General features: G+C 45.8%; 1 protein-coding gene across 13 annotated transcripts in view; it reads right to left on the bottom strand.

Annotated features, from left to right (window-relative positions):
- EXTL3 (exostosin like glycosyltransferase 3) overlaps nucleotides 1-25,189 on the bottom strand; it is a 131,893-nt gene that overhangs the window by 42,201 nt on the left and 64,503 nt on the right. For 9 of the 13 annotated variants that reach the window (XR_012653279.1, XR_012653278.1, XR_012653280.1 and 6 more), the window contains one exon: nucleotides 17,713-17,815. The exons of 2 other annotated variants lie outside the window; for them this stretch is intronic. The gene's annotated coding sequence lies outside the window, so the exon portion shown is untranslated. Of the gene's footprint in view, nucleotides 1-12,378; nucleotides 12,568-13,088; nucleotides 13,331-17,712; nucleotides 17,816-25,189 lie in introns of all 13 variants that reach the window. 2 more of the 13 variants (XM_075048895.1, XM_075048900.1) reach the window with 2 other exon arrangements.

Genomic DNA, 25,189 nt, shown 5'->3' with positions numbered 1-25,189 from the left:
CACAGAAACGCACACAACTTTTAACAGCATCTCACTTAGCGGGGTGGCTCACTATGGAAAATAACCTGTCTCTGTGGGTTTTCTGGAAAGCGTGCCCATTTCCTGCACGCAGTGAATAAGGCACTTCTGGAGACTGAGTATCTCCATCGAGGGGCCTCTAACAAGCATGAAATCATACAGGTGGCTTCTCATGGACTTCACCAGGCAAGGGGGCAGGTCAGCAGTAAGTCCTCGCAACCCAGGCATGCCGGGAAGTTTACATCCACGGAATGCCTACAGAAACCAGGGAACTGCAACTGCTACATCCCAGCAAGGTGCAGTGACATTAAATTCGTCAGTGCTACTCGGCCAAATTAACCAGGCTAACCAACTCCAAATGTACCGCCCCTTCCTGTAATAGCTCTTTCACCTGCTCCCTGTCTTCCCATTTGTATCTGTGCTGCTGTGCATCTAACACCAGCTTTTCCCCTCCTCTCAGAAAAGCCTTTGATGTGCGGGGCGGGAGCCACACGCAGTCTCATTAGCAAACTGGCGGCCTTCTGCACTTTTTGGAGAACGCTTCATCACCACGTAAGTGGAGGCCGCTCTGTTTCAGACAGCCTGATCGATCATGCCAAGTAACTAAATTACCTGACATGCCATAATCACCCGTATTTATATAGCAGGTGGATTCTTATCCAACACAGTTCATTACAAAGCAAGCTAGAAATTCAGAAACACAAACATAACTATTGCCAGGATGCTATTAATTTGGACTAGCTTCAAATGGGGTCCTATGGGTAAAAACCCCTCTCTCATTACCAGACACCTGAGTCACACAGTTCCAATTAAGTGAGGAACATTAAATGCCTTTCTGTTGCACTCACAGGCATGCAACACAGCAGGAACCCAGTGGCTTAACTAATATGCATCTTCACCATCTGCGTAAGTTTTAGGAGAAAGCTGTCACCATGCCACATCCCATCATGCCACCACCTCTGCTGAGCTTGTGTAAAAGCTGTCCCTCTTTAACTGTAACAGCATCCTAGCCCCACTACCACTGTTACACCGGTAGCTGGTAGCACTTGTGCATGGGTAGGCTTTGGAATGCATATACTCACGTAGATCTGGCCACGTACAAGAGTGCAAACTCACTCTGCACAGAGAGACTGAATCATAATAACTGCTTCTGGAGAAATTACACCTCCAACAAAAATCAAGCCCAAACCAGGATGGGCTGGAGAGCAGGCTGTTCTCACCCTGTCTTGGTGCAGAAGGATGATTAAGCTTAAGGTCAGCCGTGGGGAAAAAAAATAAATCTAAGGATATTCTGCCCTTTTTTTAGCCTTCTGAGAAAAGTTGATGATTGTCCTGCTTCTTCCTCCCCCACCGCACAAATGCCCCCAGCTTTACTGGTCCTTCTGGATTGTATCACACAGTGTTTTCCTCCTGTTTCTTTTTTGGACCCCTCAGGAGCATCTTTCACTCATCAACTCGGCACTGCACCTTAGCAAGCTTTTTCTAAAGGCCCACCTTAGTGGTAACTGAGTCACGGTGAACATGCATGCCTGGTCATTCTTCTCCCCATCTGTTCAACCTGTAAGCTCCCCAGATCATAGCCTATCCTTAAAACACGCAGAGAGCACCATGAAGTGTATCTACAGATCTCCCTCCTGTGCAAGGTACCCACAAGCTGGCAGAGAGCGATACAGCATGTAGCATCCTTGCTGTAAAAATGCTGCTGGCATCAGCACTGTGCCAGATAACATCCTCACCTGAAACCAAGAGGCACCACTGGTACAGACCTTTCAGGTAAGATCTCTGCCAGCTAAAGCAATGTTATGAAAGCTGATATAAAGAAATAAAAGCTAATTACCGTAGTCGTGCAAAGCAAAGAGGAACCTGACTAGGTGACTTAAGCTGGCCTAACAAACCAGATGTTTGCAGTCTAGCTAATGCATCCATGCAGGACACTTGCACTATACAAGTTAGGATGCGCAGATGTGGAAGCAGCCAAATACAGCACTTCAAAATACACAGAGAGAATGAAACACGGTGCCTGAAGCTTGTGGGTGTGCTTAACGAAGTTATTAACCAGCAGAAGAGTGTATGATAGAAGATAAGCACTAGCAGAATGCATGATAATTAAATTTCTACAAAGCAAAGTTGCTGCTTGGATTTGAAATGCTGGATAATTTGACACATGCTGTGTGCTGTTTTGTCACTGATGCCCAGTGCTTTGCTTGCAAGATATCATAAAGAAACATAAACGACAAACCTAGTTTCAAGCTGCATGGCTGGAGAAGACTAACAACACTCAGTCCCTGGAAGAGGCAGGATGGGAGACAGCAAACTCCACTCAGCATGTGTGTCCAGCAGAGAGACTGCTCCTATCATAACGGGTAGGTAGAAAACCATGCAGAAAACATTGGGGGACAGATGTAGTAATAATAGACCAGTTAGGAAGGGCAAAGCTACACTGTTCTGTTTAATGAAGGCCTAAGAGAGAGGTGAGGGAAAGAGGGATCAAAGGAACTTGGCCAAAGCTGGAGGTGAAGGAAGGAATTAACTTTTCACCTGCACAAGGTAGATTCAATCACTGAGCAAGATTAGATGGGTTTTGGAAAGCCACAGGTTATAAAAGTTAAGCTAAGGGTTAGATTGAGTCTGCCTAGAAATAAATTGATCAATTAAATATACCCACTCACCAAATTTTTAATAATGCAGCATTATATTAGCCATCAGGCAACCAAAGGAGACCTCTGCTCTGGAGCAGCACCCCTCCAGCCCCAAGCTTGTGCCTGTGCTGAGGGTCCCAGTGGGACTGCTCCCTCCCACACAGCTTCACTGCTGCAGCTCAGATGAGATGCAGCCCAAAAGAACTGGCTCCCTTTTAGCACTTCTTAATATCTGAAACTTAACAGGAGAAAACCCCACCAAAACTGTTAATAGCAAAACTCCCTAGTTTTACAAAATTCTTGTCATATACATAATTTACATGTTATTTAATTTTATTTGGACTCTTCCAGTTCCCAGCTCGTACCTGGGGCTCAGGAGGCAGCAGCAACCCACCATACTCCGGGAAGCACAAGTGGGATCCCATACTCACACTGACATTTTTTTGCACTCTCATACACAGTGTATTCCTTACCAAACCGCTGCTTCACACCTCCGCGATGGCCACTTTTGTGAAATGCTTTAAGATCCTTCAAAGTAAAAGGTGATTCTGCCAACTCTCAGGGCTGGGAAGTCAGGGATATTAGGAAGAGTACGGCAGGACTGTTTAAGGACTGCAAACTTAAGGAGCAAACGCAGCACTTCTTTTGACCTCAAAAATTACTTTTTAGGATAAAAGAGAGGAGGTCTTAAAATAAAAAAAGCACAATGAAATGCTTCAACCAATGGCACTGCCACATGGAGCCTGTTCCTTAGCATCCTGGAGCAGATGTGCTGCACTCAAAATGTCTTTGTCTATTAAAACTGTGTCAGCTTCAGAGACTCCAAAACTCCCTGTGGCATAAACAGAATTTCTAATGAACAGCTGCAGGATACAGGAGTAGCCGCGCAAAATGCAGCTGCCGAGATCATTTTCTTTGCCCCTCTCTCACCACCTTTCCTCCGGTGCCAGAATCCTACTTTACCCCATTTGGGTCTCTCCTGTCCTGCCTCTCCCACAACCCCACTGCCTCACTGTGCCTTCTGCACCTTCCACAGGTGAGCGCTGTCAGCCCATCAGTGTAGTTCATCCATGTCCTTTTTCATGCTTCCTTGTGACCCACCTTCATCCTCCTCCTTCGCAGCAAGTCAGGTAATGACCAGCGGTTTGAGGGCAGACACCCAGCACAGGTTTCCTCTATTGACATTTATTATTTCCAAAGCCTGCGAGCATCGCTGATCTCTGTGCCTGCACATCTCCTGGTCTAACAGAGCCACACTCCCATGCAAGCCCTTGAGCGCTCTCACACCTCTCCAGCCTCTACGAGAGCTTTGCTGCTGCTTTGCCTGCTCGCACCAAGAAAGTGCAAAAGGGAGAAATAAAGGAGAAAAACATTATCATGCCAAACCCTGTAATTCCACAGAACATGAGCAATCCTCAGGGAAGGATTCAGCCTGAGTAAATTGAAACCCACTAATAGATCTTTTAGCTTCGACGCTGCCTTCCAGGCCAAGGCACCAAAGCATGACTCCTTGTGTGAGTTGTGGGGGGTTTTTGTTGTTTTTGTTTTTTTAAATCCTCTGTCCTTGAAACCAAAAACCTGTCAAGCATACAGCCTAGTCCAAAGGCACTTCCCAACTGCTCTCCCAAACCTAATGGTGTCCTGTTAGCTAGCTAGAGAAACAGCTGGAATGATTATTAATTTAGTCAGGCACTTGTAACGGCCCCTGCAATGCTCAGCACTGTACTTAGAAAAAAAATATAATTGTTGTTTCAATGTAGCCCCAACAAGTACTTCTGGGAACACCAGCACAAATGAAGCCTGAATTCTTACTGTTTGATGCCTTCAATCTTCTACGGGGTTCTCCAGTACCCCATAAAGAGCCTCCGTTTCCTATTTTCAAGACACTTATAGGGAGTCAATGCTTTGGTGAGCTCTATCCCTCTAATTTGAGTGAAAACAGCTGATGGGTTCAACTGTTATTGGAAGACTAACAGATAAGACCAGATGCCAAAGTTCCATTTTATTAGAACACTCTGACAACATTAAAGAGCGTCTAATGCTAAGCAATAGTGTCTTTTTAAAGAAGTCCTTATTAACTGGTATTGAACACGCAAGCCAGCTAAATACCTTGTGGCTTTGAGACAATCTGTCTGATGTAATCATATAATGTCTAAATGCTTAAGCTATTCATCCGCGGCAATGAGTGGTGAGACTGGTGCTAGCAGCGAGCAGCTTAAACCAGCCAAGTTTTTGCAAAGTTGATGGCTTAACAGCTTCCCTGGACTGGCAGCAGGATGTGCAGGTCGGATCTTATTCATAGCTGACAGGGCTTCAAACAGTTAACATCGCTAACGTGCTTTAATGGCCCAGAGGAAAAGTTCCCAGAGAAACTGTGTGCCACGGATATTGCGGATATGCTCTGGACTTCGGAGATTGCCCAAGTAATCCTCACCATGCGCAGTCCCACCTGCCAGTTCACAACAGAAGGTGAAGAGAATCCAAATGTTAGAAGAGGAGGTACATTTGGGAAGGCTGAGGCTAGTTTGGCGAGGACATACTGGGCTTAAAAATACTCCAGGCAGAAATCCCCAACGCACAACAGCTATTTTTGCTGGGTAAGTGGGGCCAAATGTCCTTGGAGCAGCTCAGAAACGGGCAGTAGCACACACTGCCAGCACAACACTCGTGCAGATAAAGCAATCGCTTCCAACACAAGCTGCTGTCTCCCAGCCATCATCCCAAAGATCAGACTATTTCCAACTCACGCCAGGTTCAGGGACCATTTGCAGAATAGATGCCAAGAGGTCCTAATAGACAAGGAAGCCACAAATGTCTCTTGTGGCCATTTGCATCAGTTATTGTGGACAGAAGAGTAAGGCCTAGCATCTCTCATGCTGTGCCATCTTCACTCTCATGCCAGTGGCTTGAGCCATAAATGGCTTAGATCGCACAAAAATATTGCAAGGGACAGCACAGCTATCTCCCTTTTATGCTTAACAGCATAATAGGTTGGCTAGCACACGAGTTAACTATTGCCATCCACTGGACAAAAGCTGCTCGTGTCTAGAGTAAACACCTGATGCCCAGCCAAGAAAAGGGGAGACATTCCCAGAGCCTGGGAAAGCTGCCGGTGAACACACGCTTTGAAGGGCTCAGCGACGCAGCCACCAACTCCACTGCAAACGTGCCATGCAGATAGGCATGAAGGCATTGGCTTGGAACCAAGTCATTAAGATAGCCACAAAATTCACAACTCAATTTGACCACTGTATAGAATCCAATAAAAATAATAAAAAACCACGAGGATGGCTATATTAGATCAAACCAATGATCCATCCACTTCAATCCCTCATTCCTGAGTGCTCATTTCCAGCTGCTTTGGTGCAAAATACTCATAAATCATAGTCACAGAACAGCTTATTCGAAACAATTTTCCCCTAACCACTAGCAAATAGGAGTTGCATGAGCCCTTTAAGAACAGAAGCTGTCCACCAAAATACTTTTTTGAAGCAATCAATCATGTACATTCTCATCTGTACAAAGTCTGAACTGCTAAAAAAGAAAAAAGAAGAAAAAAAAGAAAAGGAAAACCCCATCAAGCATTTGGTTTCATAGCTTCTTGCAGCAGCGAGTTCCACAGCTGAGCTCCGCAAGTGTTTTCTTTCACCAGCTTCAAATACAAACCCTCCTAACTCAGTCTGTCCCCTCTTCTACAGTGTTAAGCACCTCTACAGTGATGGGTACAACAGGACTCTCACCCAACTCACTACGGACCCAGAGGAACAACAGTAAGAAAGCCACCAGAACAAAAGCTCTCACCTTACCTCCTCTAAGCTCCCTCATGTCCCACCATGTCCTCCTCATGGAACTAGACAGCATTTATTTTTTCAATCTTTGCAACCACCAGTGTAGGCAGAGAAATAGAAGTACAAGGATCCTACCGCCAAGAGACAATTTCAGCATAAATTTGCACTTCTGCTATTGTCTCATCCTTCCTGATGGACATCCTGGTTCTCTGGTACAGCCCTACGGTGGAGCAGCCCTCCCTCTCTTTTATCCAACGTCCTCTGTAACATCTATGTTCTGTTTCCATTCAGTCATTTCCCAAATTTGTGCTGAGTTTCTTTTTTTTTTTTAATTGCTCTCAATATGTCACTCTATATTACTCAACAGCAGATTTATTTAAACGTGTCAATGCTGTTGCTTAGCAGATCTGACTGTGCTTTACAATTTAAGCCTGCTTCAGAATCACGTGTTCCCCTTCCCAGTGCTCCCCAGCATGTCTGGATCATCAGGAAGTTTGAGGAAAACAAAAATGAGTCCAATTGTAAAGACAGTCCACTGGCAGGCCTAGGAAAGCTTCACTAGAGATCCTTAAAAACAAAAAACAAAGCAAAACAAAAAACACACCAGCAGAAACCACCCAAGAAGAGGAGGGGTTGTGCCAAAAAGCCCACCCAATTCTTATTCTCAGTCAGGATGCAATATCAGGTGCTATCTGTCTTCCATTTTCCACGTTGTACCCACAAGTCTCAACAGGAGCCCATCAACTAAATGATCATCAAGAGCTTTGGAAAGAGTCCTAATACGGAGCTAATATCAGCTTTCCCCAAGCAGCAAGCTAATTTTAGGTAATGGCCTTCAACTGCTCTACAAAAGGCCTGGAACACCCAGGTGAGAGCATGTTCTGACCTTTGAAATTAGACTTGGGTCTTTGCTGAGAGAGAGAAGATAATGTGCAACTAAATCACATACACAACGTTTTCTGCTTGGGCTTTTCAAGCTCTCCAACCAGCAATGGCATAGGTTTAGTCACTGCCCCCACGGACTCCAACTCACACATTCAAAGCCGAGCACCTGGAGTGCCTAATGGCTCCGTGCAGCACAGGCAAGCTCCGCAGGCAAATTCAGTGAGAGATCTAAGCCGTCCCAAAATGCTTATGAAAAAGACTATGCAAAACCAAGAAAACATCATCCTTCTGCAATTCACTGAAGCATAATAAACACAAGTGAATTGCCCAAGAGCACACCAAAACCTGCCACTAACAGATAACAAGTCTTCTGCACATTTGTCCAGGGCTTGAACTGCGAGGCCATCTCCACAGGCATGTCTCCACTCGAGGTGGATTTCACATATTGGCCCTAAGCTGACCTCATCTTCTGCCCCAAAATGTCCAGCTCAGTCATCACCCTGCATCACTCCAAGCCAGGCTGGTTTAGGGGGAATTAACTCCCATAAACTGATGCCATCAAGACAATCTCCAGCAGCTGCTAATTCCCGATTTGGACTGCAAATCACACCCAAGAAACCAGGTTCACAACCTTGGGAACTGATACCACAACCTGAGTCAGCCCAACTGAAGACAAAACTTGCAGCAGGACCTGCCAGAAAGGCTGCTGATGGGTTTCCAAAAATAACCCAGTTCCCTTTCTGCGGTGCCTGATGTCCGTTTACTTACAGCCACCTAAAAATAGTCCTTCCCATTTGGATCAATGAAGAGAGCTGACAGAAGTGAAAGACGCTCATCACTCCACGCACACGCAAGACTAAAGGAGATAAAATACTTTTGAAATGCAGCATAGGGAACAATCCCATGCTGGCCCCGAGAGAGCCAGCTGGATGGGCCTAATGATTCTTCTCCAGCAACAGCTGTGATTGAGTTTATTTCCTTTTTTTGTGATTAAAGAGACAGATAAAAGGGAGAACAAAAAGTCCAAGATTTCAAAAGGCACTAAAAATAAAATAGTTTGTATTCACTTGGCACCCTACCTTGACAGCATTTTATACATGACAGCCAAGCAGTCCCCAATAAACCAAAAGAAAGACGTAAGTAATTTATAGGCAGGGAAACCAAGGCACAGAATTGTTAAAACACCGACTCAATCATCAGTAAAATCAACAGCAGTAGTAGGTTTAAAGTGCAGGCATTCCTGATGCACCTTCCTATATTCATGCCAAAAGAACCCTCTCTATTTATTCTTCATGGAGGCAACGTAATTGTTTCCATTGCCTGGCAAGTGTAAATCGATGCCAAAGAGTTCAGTGGCTCCTCACAAGGAGTTACAGTCCATTTAGCTGATAAAAGTTAACCGGTTTTCAGAGCCTGTTTGCACCTCACAGAGAAAACGCACTTTTTCAAAATTCAAACATACAAGTTTAGCAGCAGGATGCCTGAAATTAATCCCTTTATTTAAACACTAACAACTTTAAGTGTCTCTAAGCAATTGTAAAGGCTTTATTAGCTAAGGCAATGAAAGCCTGAGAGCAGCCAAGTCAAGACAAAGCCAAGGTTATCTAAGTTTCCAAGCATTAACTTTGACAACACAAACTCACTCGAGAGTATTCGTACCTCAGAGATAAGCATGAAGAGGACAGCAATGCAACTGGAAAGGCTGCACTTACCCTGCCCAGCTGCCTGCATGGCACCTTGCTGCTGGCAGAAGTCTGTGGGCAGGGACGGATGGAGTGAATCATCCTGGAAGCCATGGATGGCAAGAAGGTGCTTGGGAACAACAGCACAGAAGTACCGTGGGCAAATTGTAGCTCACTGATCTGATTGTCTTCTGTAACCAAGTGACTGGCTTGGTAGATGAGTGTACAGCAGTTGACGTTGATTACCTTGACATCAGCAAGGCTTTTGATGTAGTCTGCTATGACTGCATATACAGAGGGAAAAGAAATGACTGAAACAGGAACCCAGAGAGGTGGTAGACCCTACACCCCAGCAATGGTCAAGCTTTAACTGGACAAAGCCTTGAGCAACCTCATCTACCTTCGTGGTTAGCTTTACTCCAAGCAGGACACTGGATTAGAGACCTCCAGAGGTCCTTTCCAACCTGATTAGTTCTATGATTCAAAGAAATACCAAGAGAAGGTGGAAGTCTTTCCTGGAGATATGTGAACTAGATAAAGCTGTAATGTATAACAAAAATAACTCTTTGTAAGCTCTTCATTGAACGGATGACCTGGTGACAGGGGGAGGTCTCCCAGCACATTGTGCTTCCTTCTCTCTAAAGTTTACATCTTGACAGAGGAATACATCTGTTCAATTAAGACACATATACCACTTCCGCTTTAAAATTTGAGGTGCTTCAGTGGTGTCATAAGACTTAATACCTGTAGGTGGTGATAAAACATTCATGAGAGCAACACTGTGAGATTAAATGGGTTGCGCTGACATTAAAAGACATTTTTAAGAGACATCCTTTTAAGGATTCCTCTGCTCCTATCTCTCTGCTCAACCACTACATAATTATTTCCCCAAATCCTTTCATGCATCCAACATGCAGAGAAATACACAAGGCATGCACATCCCAGACTGGATCCCATCTGGCTGCTTTAGCAGGAAGAAAAAAGAATGGATTAGATACTGCCTTTGAATTCCAGGTGTCACCAGGTTTGGGATTTTTTTTTAGAAATGTGTTGTGTTGTTACTGGAAAGTATACCTACTGAGTTTCACCAAAGTCGAAAGCTCCTCTCAGGTTCATTTTCTTTTCACCTTGCTCTAACAGCTGTCTTGCCAAAATCCACAGACGACAAAAATCTATAGTTCCTAGTATACACATTTTGTAATGGTTTCAAGTGCAGAGCAAAGTTTTCACCCTTAATACAGTCTTGTAAGGCACACAGCTATCTTCCTGAGTTTGCTGGTCCTGATCCAGAAGGAAAAAAAAAAACAAAAAAACCCTAAAACCACAAGTCACTGTTTTTGCTGACCAGGATTACCTGACTTAGTCAATGTCAGCAACCTTCAAGGACACGGTATAACAGAACCAAGTGGAAATCACAAGTGCTGGATGCAGTTCCCTTAAATCCTCTAAGCCTCTGCTTCTTCGCTTTAACAGCCATTTAAGTGCTGATAAACTCACTTTTAGATTATTTTCATAAAACTGAAGGTCAGCAAACAATTTGGTAACTAAGACTGTCACATAATTCTCAGCCTGATGCATAACTCAAGCCTACTCCACTGAACAGACCAGGAGGCAAGAGGTATGCTGCCTGTTTTGAGGTACGACGTGCCCCGTGGGATCAACACGCCTTTATGACAGATTTCTCAGAGCCACGTCTTGCAGCAACATGTATTTTGCAGCCTCTCCAAGCTCTGGCTACACTGATGCAAGCACCAGCACCCCTCTGCAAAACTTGGCCATGTTTAGTGACGGAGTCTGCTTTTGTGCATCCCTTGGCACTGGACAACTCCTCCTGCTTCACCAGCTCAGAAGTTGCCTCTTGCCCAGGGTGGCTTTGCAGATTAAGAGCGAGCAGCCTCACAGACCAGTTCTCAACAACCCATCCCTGCATCTAAAACGCTCCTGATTCTCTTCAAAGTCAATCTGAAGAAACTCACTGATCTTGGCCAAAACCAGTCTCTGATATAGGGAGGTCATTCTAATATCAACCAGTGGAGGGCAACCACACACATACACAACTGTTAGCTTCCTACTGCCTGATGCAGGGGAAAAAAAGAAAAAAAAAAAGGCAAAAAAAAAAAGCACTTTCTTCCCATTTCGAACCATCAGAAGAGTTTACTTTATCCTTCCCATCCTGCCTTATTTATGTCTGTATCCTTCCTTGTAATGCTTAAACAGCATCCCCCAAATAGCAGAGTATATTCACCTGAAATTAGGCAAAAGAGAACCTAAATTTCTCGGTTCCCCCACTCAGCAGCAGTTCTGCTCTTCTCCCCATACATGAGAAGGGCCTGCCAGGCCACACAAGCAAACCATGCAGCAGAAAAGCAACACTTTTCCCCCTTGCATTTCATTATATAACCACATGGACAAGATGACTGGAAGAGTTTCACCATCTTTTTTTTTTTTTCAGATATGAGGCCTGAGCCGTAACATGCTACCCAAATTATGCACCAAGAGAAAATAGCAGCTGTGATCTAGCAGGAACAGGTCAGCACCTGGCAGGTCTTCAGCAAACAAAATTCTTACCCAGCTAAGCAACACGTGCAGGATATAAAGGAGAAGGCAGGTGAAGGCTGTATGGATCCTATGCCACACAGATAAGCCATGGTGCTTCTAACTCACAGAAGGCAGCAGTGCATCCCCTCTGGATGGCAGCTTCTTTCATGCTATCTGGAGATGAAAGGCTAAAGCAAGCTACTATCTTCAGAGGCTTGACAAAACAGAAAGCCAAATCAAATAATGCTTTAGCGAGAGGTAATCCAATAGTTTCAGCTGAGCAATTGTTCGAACAGTCGCAGTGTTTTGGTACAAAGACAGGTTGAACATCAATAATTCTGAAGTCCAGACCATGCAGATGTTAAGCAAATAGGAAACAAAACACTCCTTTTCCTTCACCACCCCGGCAAGCTCAGACCTCCTTCCACAGCCCAACCGAGCAAGTGTGTCTGTGCCCCAGCCAAACCACAGAGCGAGCAGAGCAGTGCTGCTCAGAGTGCCACTGCGCTAACTTCCTCAGCTGAACCGATAACCCCCCAAGCTTGTCAAGACAAGTTGGTTGCTGTACATGCCACTGACCAAAGGAGAATACATCAGTCACAGCTGGTAATTTGGGCACTGGAAGCAAGGAAACTGCTTGTGAACTGGCTATAAATAGCAAAGGGACTGGGGATATTTTCTCTCTCTTGTATACGCCTGTCTGCCCTGCTTGCACAAACCCTTTGAAGCCTGTATCAGCCTGCTCTGATGCTCTCATGATTCAAAATAAGCAGGAGATGGAGGGGAAAGGGTCTGTTCAGGAGAGCTCAACTACCGTAACTTTTATACCTTTGAGCAGGATATCCTGCAAGTAATGCTCTTCCTCAGTACTTAGCTGGAAAATCCAGTGAAAGGCAGGTGTTTGTGGGAGAAGCACTGGGTGACTCAGCTCTTCACCCTCTCCTTTCTCCCCGTCAACATTTCAACAGCACAACATGCTGGTGTTACAGGGATGAAACACAGGGACTCGCTCAGTACCTGAAATGGAAAGTCAACAACCCAATCACCTCTGATTTTTAAGGATACTCATTTCTTCATCATCATTATGTTCCATTGTAAAAGTCACTTTACAAATCTCAGCTACTCTGGGATGCTGAGTTTCATCATTGCCTGGGAAAATGTTGATAAACAATTACTAAGGAAAAAAAATTAAAAGAAAGAGGCAAACAGAAATCAGTGCTCCTGCTCTGGCCTCCAAAGGATCTTTCTGCACTCAAACCTGGTTTGGCCACAAGGGTTTTAGTTGGCACAGTTTGCCTAGAGCTTGTGCATAGCACCCAGAGTACCATGCCACAGCACTCCTTTGCTGCGTGCCAGTAAAACACTGTGGCTTTCCAGCCAGGGGTGGTTTTCAGTATCATTATCACTGGAAAGAGGAGCTCTGTGGTTTTGGTACGGGCTGCCCTGGCTCCGAGGCTGCGCCAGTACACCCGCCTGTTCTCTGGCCCCGAGTCCAGCTGGTGTAATCCAGCCACTTTCATGCTCTTAAACTTTCTCACCTTCCTGAGCACAGCGGCCACATCCAACCTGCCTTGTGGGTTCAGTTCCTTGTTGTGCCGACTTCTGGCCCGTGGCTGGGGATCATGTGGTTGGTGGTAGCCAGCCGAGGCCACTGTTGGGTGGGTTACACCCTGGGCTAGCGAGTCCCAGCGCCCAGGAGCATCCCCTTGTGCCTTGGTGACCAGGCTCCCAACCCTGAGCTGTGCATCTTGGAGCAGAGCTTGGCCTCGACAGCCCACAGCTGGGGAAGGATTGGGAATCCTGATGTTACACTAGTTCACAGCATTTAAAAACAAATAAATACCCATGAAACACATGGCAAGGGTTATTACTTCAGCATGTATAAAGGAGACATTGAAGTGACAGGGAACTTCACTTCCCACTTTTTGAGGGGATAATACAAACCAGCAGAGCAGAAAGAAATCCAAAACATCATTTATCAAAGCAGCAACAGAATTTTCTGTCAAAGGAGAGATTTCACAACAAGGATGCTTTTGGCATGGGTGGATTCACGGCAAAACAATGAAGCAATGGGGATGATATATGATCGTTTCTTTGCACACAGTGCTGAAAAGCTTTCAGAAGCTTTATAAAATTAGAGCTACTTATGTTTAACAGCTAAAATGAAAAGGTGGGGAGGGAGTGCTTCCCCCGTGCAGTTCTCTAGAAGCAGAGCTCATGATTGTACTCAGCGGGAAACATGCTACTCGTCGAGCACTCTCAGCACCTTCCCTCCCACTGAGCTGCAGGCACAGGGGAAGCTCAGTGATTTGCAGAATTGGGTCCTTGCTTTTGTTCCTCTCGCCTCTCTCCCTCCCCACATACTCTCCACGCTCCCTTTGACACACACAGATGGAAAGACTGATGATAACACGCCAATTAGGTTATTTGAAGCCTTGCTACTAGCTACTCTAAATGCAGGCACATGAAGCAGCAGGATTCTGCTGGTGACATTTGGACCACAAATGAAGTCCCCAAGAGTAATAAACAATCAGGTAAAGAAATCTGGAAAGAAATTACCCAGCACACCTCGTCTTCTTGGCCCCCATGAGATCCATATAAAATGTGTTAATGCATCTGATTATGATCTAAATTATGTACAGAGGCTCCTGCCAAGCACTCTATGAAGTTTCTTTATTGTTAAGTTGGAAGCTGTTTAAGAATGGTCCAGTCATCATGTTTCAAATTAGATTTGGGAAAAAACATTTTCCTACTTTATTGCTGGCTCAGAATACAGGTTTGTGGGAGAAGGTCAATATGTGGTTTTTCTCTGCTGAAGAAAGAGCAGAAGTGGTGACAGAACAAAAGAAGAGTCAGTCTATTACCTGTCCCTCTATCGTAACCTGAGCTACGTGGATTTACTGTACACAGACATGTCAGAAAACGACTGCAGTTTCAGCTGGCTTTCTAGATGTGTTTTTTCCAAAAGGGAGGTATAAACACCAAGGTGTTCTCATGCACACAGTCCAGGGACAGTAAAACTTTGAAAGAAAGGGTTTCTGAAAATTAAGAGTTTGATGAGAATGGCTTGCAAAACATCACATGAGACTTTCACCATGCCTGTAAGGGCTAGCTGAGCGGTCGCTTACGCTGCCAACAAATCATTGTGTTGCTTGGAGGCAGGTAAGAAAGCTGTTTTTCTCCCCAGTATGCCGTACCAACATTGGAGCTTTTTAAAGAAAACAGATACACACCTCCCAGATATATATTCAATACATACAAATTTGGGAGAGCACCCACAGTTTTACATGGCAAGCCTGACAACCTCACTTGTAGTTAAAACTCTGCCAACCCAACCTGTGTTTTATCTCCTGCTGGCATCTGACCGAGCCTTCACTGCACTGATCAGCCTCTCCTTTCCACTGCATTGCTGGTTTCCCAAGTTAGAAGCAGAGCCAAGGTCACCTTGCTCAGAAGAGCTGTTTTTTAAAGGAGGGTCCCTGCATATTAAAGGTTTTCCATCTATTACCTCTGCCCTTCCAAATACACAGTTGTAGCAACAACTACATAAATTTGGACTAAGCAGGGACCTATGGAAGAAAGCTAGCATATAATAGCTCTTACATACTTATTTTGCTCTATACATGCATATAAATACATACACATACATATATATATGCGCCAGATACCTGTCTCCACCTCCTCTCAAGGTTCACAGCTGATTTTTGGTATAGCGCTTAATACTTCATACTCATCACTATAATGTCCAGCATAACAGGCATTTTAAGGTATCAACCACACCCAACCCCTTTGGTATCTCAAGACGGTCATTTGATATGCACAACTGTTGGACACATTTAATATTGCTCCACAGAATGACATTAGAAGTTAAGCATTACAAATCCAAATTACAAATGCGTGTGCTAGAGCCCACATTCGAGCAGCTTCGCTTCCACCTCAAAATACCTCAAGTCGGGCAGCAAGGAAAACAAAATGCAGAGATTGATACAGATGTTAAGCCTAAGTGTTGAAGTGCAGTGTCCTTGGCCTATCTTTTAGCGTTCGTTCCTGAAAACATCAACTAGGCAACAAGGCAACTATGCCAGTGACCAACACTCCTGCCTGCGGTGAAATTCAGCACATACATAAGGACTGAACTCAGAAGTTAGCTAGCACATGTAAAACTTGGCCTGAGCCAGACCTTGTTATCTGCAGATCTGCAGGAAATCAGGGATCAGAACTACCATTTCTAGCCATCATGGTAATGTAGCGGTTTAAACACCAAAAAATGCTTTAATGTAGGATCACAGGCTGGATCCCAGCCAGCCAACAGCACTACTTTAAAAGGCAATATTTATCTCTACAGAACACTTACTAAACAACATGCTAGGTGCTTGAAAATAAAGCCTTTGCTAAACAACCAGATTTTAACCTGAAATTCTGCATGTTGGCATTCTCTTCTGCTGCAGGTAAGACCGATTCCCTTACACAGCATGCTTATTTCCTCTCTTTCTCTTTTTTTTTTAAAAAAAAAAAAAAAAAAAAAAGAATTTTCTCTTTCAGTTTAACTTTGAGGCAAGATGGAAGACCACAGCCCGGCCTCAAAGACATGAGATCTTTTGAACTCAAAGTCAGCAGGCTCTCACAGGAGTTGAGCTTGAGGGCTGCTCTGGAATAAATCAAAAAGGATTTACTCTTTCACTTGAACAAGGCAGAAAAAAACCTCTTAGATGTACAGATATGTCATTGGGGGTGGGGAGACAGCTAACAGTTTAAAAAAAAATAAAACCAGCAACTTAGAAGAGTGCCATTATGGCTTGATTACCACAATCCCATAAGCTAAACACTAGCCTGCATGGTTGGATTTCCTGAAGGAAATCACCATCGCAGTTGCTAAGTCTGCTGGAAACAGTTCAACCCAAGTATATATGGAGCAGATGCTCCAAACATGACACATGAGGACACGGCGCTCCAGGAGAAATCTTCTGACAGCAAGTCAAAACAGGGGCTTGAACTGGTCATGTGTCATTAGAGATGCAGCTGTGATTTTTTCACAGATTAGTAGAGTTCAAGGCCAAAAGGAACCCTGAGAGCACCTAGCCTGCTTCTTGCTGTATCACGGGCCATTACATTTCATCCAAGTTTTCCTAAGAGCAGGAGTTAGATCTGGCAGCCAAATCCCAACTTGAATAACTGTGGTGGCTCCCATTAACAACCCATGTGCTACTTCTACTCAAAAACTCAGGCTGCCAGAGTAGCTTTGCATAGGATGCAACTGCCTCTTGGTGCCCTTGCATCCCTCTGCCAGAAAACACCGCTCCCTGGCAAAGGCAGAAGGGACTCCACGCTCCAGCCACTTTGCTCCACACTTGACACCTTTGCTCAAGCCCAAATCCATCAGCAGTTTTGACAATACTCAGGAGTTTGCCTGAAGGAGCTCAGCACAGGGCACAAAATCTCATCCTCTGGCTTCATTACAGGAGTGAGAGGAAAACTGGAGAATGAGGAATGTGCTGCTGGCAGCAATCTCTAGCCTCTGCAGTGAGATTGCCTATGGTTCCCAGTCAGCCACACACCCCCGCAATAGCTGTGCATCAGCACCCATGGGCTAATCCTTACACGGTGAACCTACCTTGGTTACAAAGTGTTTTAGGACAAGAATCTGCCCCACGATGCTAAAGAAGAAAAATTTTCAGATCACGCATGCAGTTTCAGAGCCCAACTCCCCCAACTGAGCTGTGTGCAGGGATTTGGCTCCTAAGGCATCCAGACACTGAGCCGGCAAGCTCAGACCATTAGTGACATTCAAGACTGCTTTTAAAATCAGAATTTAAACTGCTGAAATGAGAATATTGTGAAATACCACTTCTTTGCCTGCAGCTCTGCCAACTGAATTTGGCTAAAACTTTCAGCAAATAATAGATGATTAAATAGAAGTTGATGGCCAAAAAAATATGTAAGAGGCTTGATTAAGACTCCATGGGTGACACTGGTACTGGTGCTGCCCAACTTTACAAGCTTTGCCCATTTCACCATTACTTTAACTTGACTATGGGGAGAAGAAAGAGTGCTGCTAAGAGTGCAGAGATGTTTTGGTAGGCTGGGTTAAAATACAGCAAGGGAAGAGCAATCTAATGCCAGGCATGGAGCAGACTAACACTGCAGTGCCCGTTTGTGCTTTACCTTCTGTACCTTGGCTCCTTGGCTCAGACCTGTCCCGCATCACACATCGACTCCTTCACTACCTTTCTTCTTCCTCCCAGCATTGATCTCAAGGGTTCTTCTCCTGTTTAACATAAAAACGCAAACAAAACCACATATACTTAAGAAACATATTACCCATCGCCTAGAGGCACTGTGCAAGAGAGGCTGCCTATTAGCACATTGACTAAGAACACTGCTTCCAGACCATCTCCAAACAGATGAGAGATTCATGACAAAGTTGGTCGTAAGCCTGAAAGCTCCCACGGGCTTGACAATCTGGGCTGCTGGGGAGTACTGGAGGCTGGAGGACAGCTGCTGAGGAGATAGGCACAGGATTAGGCCCAAGGCAAAGGACACCTCCTTGGGTGCTACGATGCCTAGAGCAATGATGCACATCCTCGGCTCCTGCATATTCCTCAGCACAGCAGAGACTCACAAAGGGAGTGCAGGGCATCCATAAGAAAAAGCAAACCAGCCAAAATTCCCCAAGCAAAGTTCTGATGACCTGGACTCCTGGCCTGAGCACCTTCCATTGCAGGAACACCAGGAAAATGAACTCTGAGCCTCCCGTACCTGAATTTGATACTTTGGCTTATAAGGGCAGTATGCACACTTACAGGGACAGCCAGGTCCAGAAGAAGGATGTGAGATATGCTCTTGGTTGTCAGCCCTGCCACTGACTTGCTGAGTTACCTTCACTCCACCAAACCTTGGCCCACTACCTGAAGGCAGGGATAAGGATACTTTGCTTTGTAAGAGCCAGTACAACCTACAGCAGCAGAACTGAAGGGGTAAATGATCAGCACACTTTACAAACATTGTTGCTGACACCTCTCTCTAAACGAGACAACCTGGAGAAGTGATATTTCAAATCCTTTGCAACTAAATGGGATGAGATGTGGGTCACCAGCTCTGCGCTCCATCAGCTAAAAGCCAGCTTGCAGACGTTCTCTGCTCCCTTCACAGAAAACATTTCCACTGCAACACCTGGCAACCAATAGCTCTCAAGTCGCATGCACTTGAGCATTTCCCACAAAAAAACCAAAAAACAACAACAACAAAAAGCCAGGTTGTTTCATAAGCACCAAGGTCAAAGCAATCCAGTCTGCAAGTCATCCAGTCTGACCTGTTGCATGACATACCATGAGCTCCACCCACCAGTTCCAGCCTCAAACCCAATAACTCACAATGATTTTTCATCCAGCTTTTTCCCTAGCTCAAATCCTCCCTCAGACACGCTTCTGCTGTGAACAGCTGTCTGATCTCAGCAGCTAAACACATAGAAAACTTAAACAAAATAAAATACCTTTTGCTAACCAAAGTTCAAGGCTTCAGGACTATAAATCAGCAGGTGATGCCTTTGCTGTAGGTGGCATTTGCTTTTGTTTCAGAACAAAAAGCACTGCACATCAGGGCCATCCACATCCTGCCTTCACCCTCCTACACAGCCTTCCGGACAGTCACAGTTTTGGCGGCCAGTACAAGCGGAGCGTCCCAAGCGTCCCTCTTCCCACCCCTACTCTTACTAATGTGTTCCATACTTGCAGCCTTTCACACAGTCCCAGCTCCACCACCACTCCTGGCAGGGGGCTGGTGCTGGTCCTTGGGGGCTGGTGCTGGGCTCTGGTGATGAGACTGGAAGCTGCTTATACAGGCTGCCTCCATCCTTTTCACTTTGGCTAGCAAAACGCTTCCCAAGTGCCTACATCTCTGGGCTACAAAGAAGTAAAACACATCATGAACATAGCTCTTCTCTCTCTTGGCAGGCTGCAGGATGTGGCACATTTCCATCTGCACAAGGCTCCAAGATGTTTGCAGAAATAGGAACTAACTGCCACGACCCCTCTAGCCCTCGCTCTTCCCTGGACTGCAAAACTCTTTCCAGAGCTCTCTAGAAATGACGAGTGAAGATGTTACTCAAGAGCCACAGCTGATGATTTCATTTCAACATGCCCTGCAAAATGCACGCTTCAACACTCACCCACACTATGCGAACCCAGCATCTGTACGCAACCCTCGCTGGCTCTTTAAGATCTGGAAATGTTTTATCACAAACTTTGAATGCATACAGTTTACAAAATAAAAATCCACATTGGTTAAATTATTTTTTTAAGTCACAAATCATTCTGGGTCCCTGAAACTCTGAACACCTGGGGCAAAGGACACAAGGAATCAGAGCACCTGGAAATGTGATGCCCAAATTCACATCAGCCAAACGAACCACTCTCCCAAGAGCTTAGGGGTTTTTTTAAAAGCATAATTCTAATGTAAGCTCTGAAAAACATTAGGGTGCTCATGGGTTAAATGCTACTTTACAATAAAAGCAAAGCCCCTTCTCTAATAAACACTGCGTAACTTATATAATGTAAAAATTACAGCATATTTTAATGACAGTGATCAAAATACAATATTAACAGCAATAATAGTACACTAGCACAGGCTCACCCGAAAAGAAAGGCAGTTTCTCCCTACTCCCCATCAGAGAAGCAGTGGCAAGTAGCTGTTATGACTTAATTTTATTTTTTATTAGTTTTTACAAGCAAGCTATGCTAAAAGGTTGCACCAGTAATTTAAACTGCAGTTGTCAGCAGAAGTGAAGGACATTGTGGGATACATTTTATTCTAGCTCTTTTATTGCTTGGCTCCTTGGAGTGATTCAAGCAGCCTAAGGATTTTTGAGGTACTGTCACAACAATATCTGGCCCTTAGCAAGCTGCCATTTAAAAAAAGAAAAAAAACAAAAAAACAAACACCAGCCTTTAAAGAACTGGCTGGACCAGCAGAAGCTGTTCAAGAGTCAACAACTGCTGATTGCTACCAAATTGTTCCCTCACAGGGACATGCACTTTCTCTGATGTTATTCTTGCTTGACAGAATGGGAGGTGGCTCTGTAATACGTGGTAAATGCTGATTTTTGCAGCTCTGCCAAAACACACGCACATATACATACAGGCATCGTGACTCTCCCCGCCATCGGTGGCAGCCAGCAGCGCTCTGGCACACATCTGCTGCGACATAGCAGGCAACATGCTGCTTCATGTCCCTTGGGCTAAAATCAAGCATGGTAGCGTGCAATGGGCTCTCCATGGGATGGAATCTGGACGGACAGCACACACTGTAATTAGGCATTGAAGGAGACCTTGCGCTAATTTGCTTCTAAACAAGCCTCATCCCTACGTGCAAAAATTAGCTCCTCTGTAATGTGTGCTGTGATTGAAACGTGGCTCACTGAGGTGCTGCTGCCACACACAAGGGACCCAGCAGAAGCAGGCTGGGGTGGTCGCCTCCTCCAGACCTGGTCCCAGGAGATGGAGAGGAGACACCAGATATCCCTAGGGTATTTATTTCACCATGACCAGTGCTGCCCCATCAACCAAAGGCAGGTAGTGACGATTCCCTGTTGTGCCAGCCCCTGAAGGGGATAAGCAGAGGACTAGAGCACAACGTGGCTGGCGCAGATCCAACCCAGGAAAGCATCAAACAGTGCTGGCAAAAGGAGAAAAGTTTTGAAGATCCCCAAGACAGCAGGCGTCTACTTTCTGTCCAAGCATCACCCCAGGGTTCTGCTGGACTCTCTACAGATGATCAAAAAGCGATTTAATTTGCATCAGCTGTGCCTTGAACTTGCACTCAGAGACCACCCCAACCACTTCTCCCCACTAGACCAAGCTGGTAAGAGATGCAGGTCTTCATCCAGCTGCCCCAAACACCATGGGGCTGGAGGGTAGACAACATCCACTGCCGAGACATCTGCTGGCTGCTTGCACAGCAGAGGACTCGCTTCCAGATCCAACTATCAGAACTAACCTGGAAAAAGGGAGGGGGACATTACTTTGTGGGAGGGCAGAACGAACTGGGGCATTCTTGGTCAAAGCAGTGCGTTACTTTGGGCACCAGACTAATCATATGACTCAAGTCCTGCTTCCCCATCGCTCCACAGGGTGCTGAGCTCTCCCAAGGTCCTTAAGTGCTACCCGCACACCAGCAAGCCATGAAAGCCGTGGACCACATTACCTCTCCCCTTGGGGTTCTTGCAGACGGGGGCGGGGGGGGGGCTCCCAAGGCTGACAAACCTCAGCTGGAAGGGCATGCAGGGCCACGCTTTCATCTAAATCATGGAGCCTGATTCAGCACGGAGGTAAAGCCCAGCTGAACCCAGGTCGCTCCGTGCTTGGGGCAGACACAAGCCTCGCTGCCTGTAGATCTCTGTTAGACCACAGAGTCGCAGCAAGAGCCCAACCTACATCACCCAAGGCGTAAGGCAGCGTTATCTGGTGCCTCAAAAGTGCCTCTACTACAAAGGTGAGGTTTCCTGCAGGAACCGATGCTCTAACGATAATTTGTTCTACCTGTAGAAACAGAAGCCTTAGAACAGCATTAACAACCCCAAGTTATTCCTGCACCAACAGCCTCAGTAACTCTGCCGCTGTCACCTCAGAGATAAAACCACCAAACACCATGATCCTAACCTCAGCTGAGATGATAGAATCATCGAATGGTTTGGGTTGGAAGGGACCTTTGAAGATTATCTAGTTCAACCACCCTGCCATGAGCAGGACCATCCTTCACTAGATCAGGCTGCTCAAAACTTTGTCCAACTTGATTTTGAACACTTCCAAGGATGGCACATCCACAGCTTCTCTGGGTAACTTGTTCCAGTGCCTCACCACCCTCATTGTAAAAAAGTGTCTTATGTCCAATCTAAACCTACCCATTTTCAGTTTAAAACCATTGCCCCTTGGTCCTGTCACTACAGGCCTTGTTAAAAAGTCCTTCACTTTCTTACAAGCCCTCTTTGTATTTTGAAAGGCTACAATAAGGTCTGCCCGGAGCCTTCTCTTCTCCAGGCTGAACAACCCCAACTCTCTCAGCCTGTCCTCACAGCAGAGGTGTTCCAGCCCTCAGATCATCTTTGTGTCCCTCCTCTGGACCTGCTCCAACAGGTCCATGTCTGTCCTGTGCTGAGGACCCCAGAGCTGGATGCAGGACTCCAGGTGGGGTCTCACCCGATGGGAGCAGAGGGGCAGAATCCCCTCCCTCGACCTGCTGGCCACGCTGCTTGGGACGCAGCCCAGGACACGGTTGGCTTTCTGGGCTGCGAGTGCACATTGCTGGCTTATGTCCATCTTTTCATCCACCAGTCCCCCCAAATCCTTCTCCTCAGGGCTGCTCTCGATCCACTCATCCCCCAGCCCGTGTTGATACCAGGGGTTGCCCTGACCCACGTGCAGGACCTTGCACTTGGCCTTGTTTGAACCTCAGGAGGTTCACATAGGCCCACTCCTCAAGCCTGTCAAGGTCTCTCTGGACAGCATCTCTTCCCTCTAGTTTATCAGATGACAGATGATGCTACATGGTAAGTATTGGAGAATGGGTCATTCTCAACTGCCCACTTGCTGTGGGTCCCTCCATGTCCCCCTCTGCCCACACGGACACTGTGCTAGGAGACCTCCACCTTTGCCAGAGCAAGAGCTAAAGACACCTCTGTGCCAGACAACCATGCCTTAAAAGTCTGTGAAGACAAGCAAAATTTACTTTGCAAAGTATGATTTTTTTTTTTTAAGCAGAGGGATAGCTCTTGTAGCTGGACTTGAGATTTTTAAGTTTGGGAGCTTTTTTTTAATGTATTCAAAAAAAGTTTTTGAGGTCACCTTTGATGCAAAGAGTCATGCAAAAGGAGGAGGCTGTCAGATGGTCTCTCAGCAAGGGAGTATCTGTTCCCTGGGCATGGACTCAGAGCCTTGTGAACTCCCTATGCCATCTGCATATTACATGTTTGTACTCCAAGCCCCATGGACACTACTTTGATGTGTTACCATTTGGTGAGCTGGAGCTCCCAAAGGTCTCTCGAGATCACAGAAATCTGTGTGGCATGATGTATTTAGTGGATAAGGACCCCTCCATCCTTTGAAACAGAAGTTTGTGGTTGCTGTCTTTTTTTAAAGAACATGTAAATTACATTTTTTCATGTCACTCCTGTCTTTTCATCCTTGGTTATTCTGCTAAGCAAATGGGGCTGCATTTGGCACAGATGGAGCAGAATGGTGCACACGCTGCAGAGACGACGTTTAGCGGCATCTGCCGCTCACCCCACCATCAACCTTTAACCGCGTACCTCGCCGCTACTGTCCACAGGACAAAAGCAAGTGACAGATGCCTGCTGCAGAGAGCCTCAACAAGCCTGTGTGCATGTAAGAATCACTTTGAAAAGTAAAAAGGAAGCTTTGCCCTAAGCAACCACACTAAGTCATCGAGATCACCACCAAATGTTGGAGACATAAGACCAGCATGGGGACTGCTGGAATACATAAAGCAGGGATTAAACCTGTCCTTACGTCTCAGCAAAGATCGGTGCGATTATGATAACAGAAATGTTAATACTGTACCGTGTACAACAGGCAGGGTCAGCGCCTTGCATCTCTGGGATGCAGGGCTGGAGGAAGGCAGCAAGAATACGGGCTCAAGGCAGAGCGGGGCATGACTGCTGCAGAGAGCAGCTACGGAGAGATGCCCAGGAAGAATCCTCTACTCCCAGAGGAGTCCAGCCCTGCTCTTAAACACATGGTCTCCTCCTGGCCTCTCCAGCTCACTGCTCCAACATAAACAAGCAAGATCTACATCCTCCTGGAAATTAAAAACAGCATCTCGGATATGTACACAGAGGAGCTCTCCTTCTCCCCAGCAGGAAACAGGGATGGAGAATTTGCAGCCCCAGGTGGCCTGGAGCAATCCACGTTAATGGGGGCTGGGGAAGGCCAAGAATGAAACACAGGGTGCTAAATGGCATTCTGGGATATTTAACTATCTCAGTTTTCTTTGCTGACCTTCTCTCTTCACTATCCAGATAAATTTGTCCATTTTCTTTTGCTCATCCTTGCAGTGTCTACTGAAAAGCTTTTTCCTTTACCCCTCGGTCACAAAAACATCACAATTTGTTTTCATCTCACCCTTTCCTGACAATTATGTCCACTTGCTTCCCTATTTTTCTCTTCTTTCAAGGCTCTCATCCAGGCTGGGTTTTTTATTTCCCTCATCTGTCAGTACCATCATTATTTTTCACATTATCAGGCATGCTATTGCGTATCTAAAATTTGTTTTCAGTATGGTTATTTAAGGTTATTCTCCTGCACTAAGGTAGACAAACACTGCAACCTAATACAGAAATATGCCTGTGGAAATCATTCCCGGCATGCAATGCTCTAACCCAATCTGAGCACGATCAAGACATGGCGCAACGTGAGCTCAGATCTGCAGCTCCGGTGGGCCATCCATCCATGGCAAAGGCACGGGAGGCTGCAATCTGGTCCGCTGTGCGCACACGTGCTGGCATCTCTCCAAGGGTCTCTCCACCAAAGCTGCTGAGCTGATCACAGTTGGGATGGAGACATTATGCAAGGTCAGGCAGAAGGCACTTCTGGCACCCGCATACCTGCAGTACTGAGTGCCATTAAGGAGA

The sequence above is a fragment of the Buteo buteo genome, chromosome 17 (genome assembly GCF_964188355.1).
Source record: "Buteo buteo chromosome 17, bButBut1.hap1.1, whole genome shotgun sequence".
NCBI lineage: Eukaryota > Metazoa > Chordata > Aves > Accipitriformes > Accipitridae > Buteo > Buteo buteo.
Note: the sequence above shows the minus strand (reverse complement) of the source record. Positions and strands in the feature narration are given on the sequence as shown.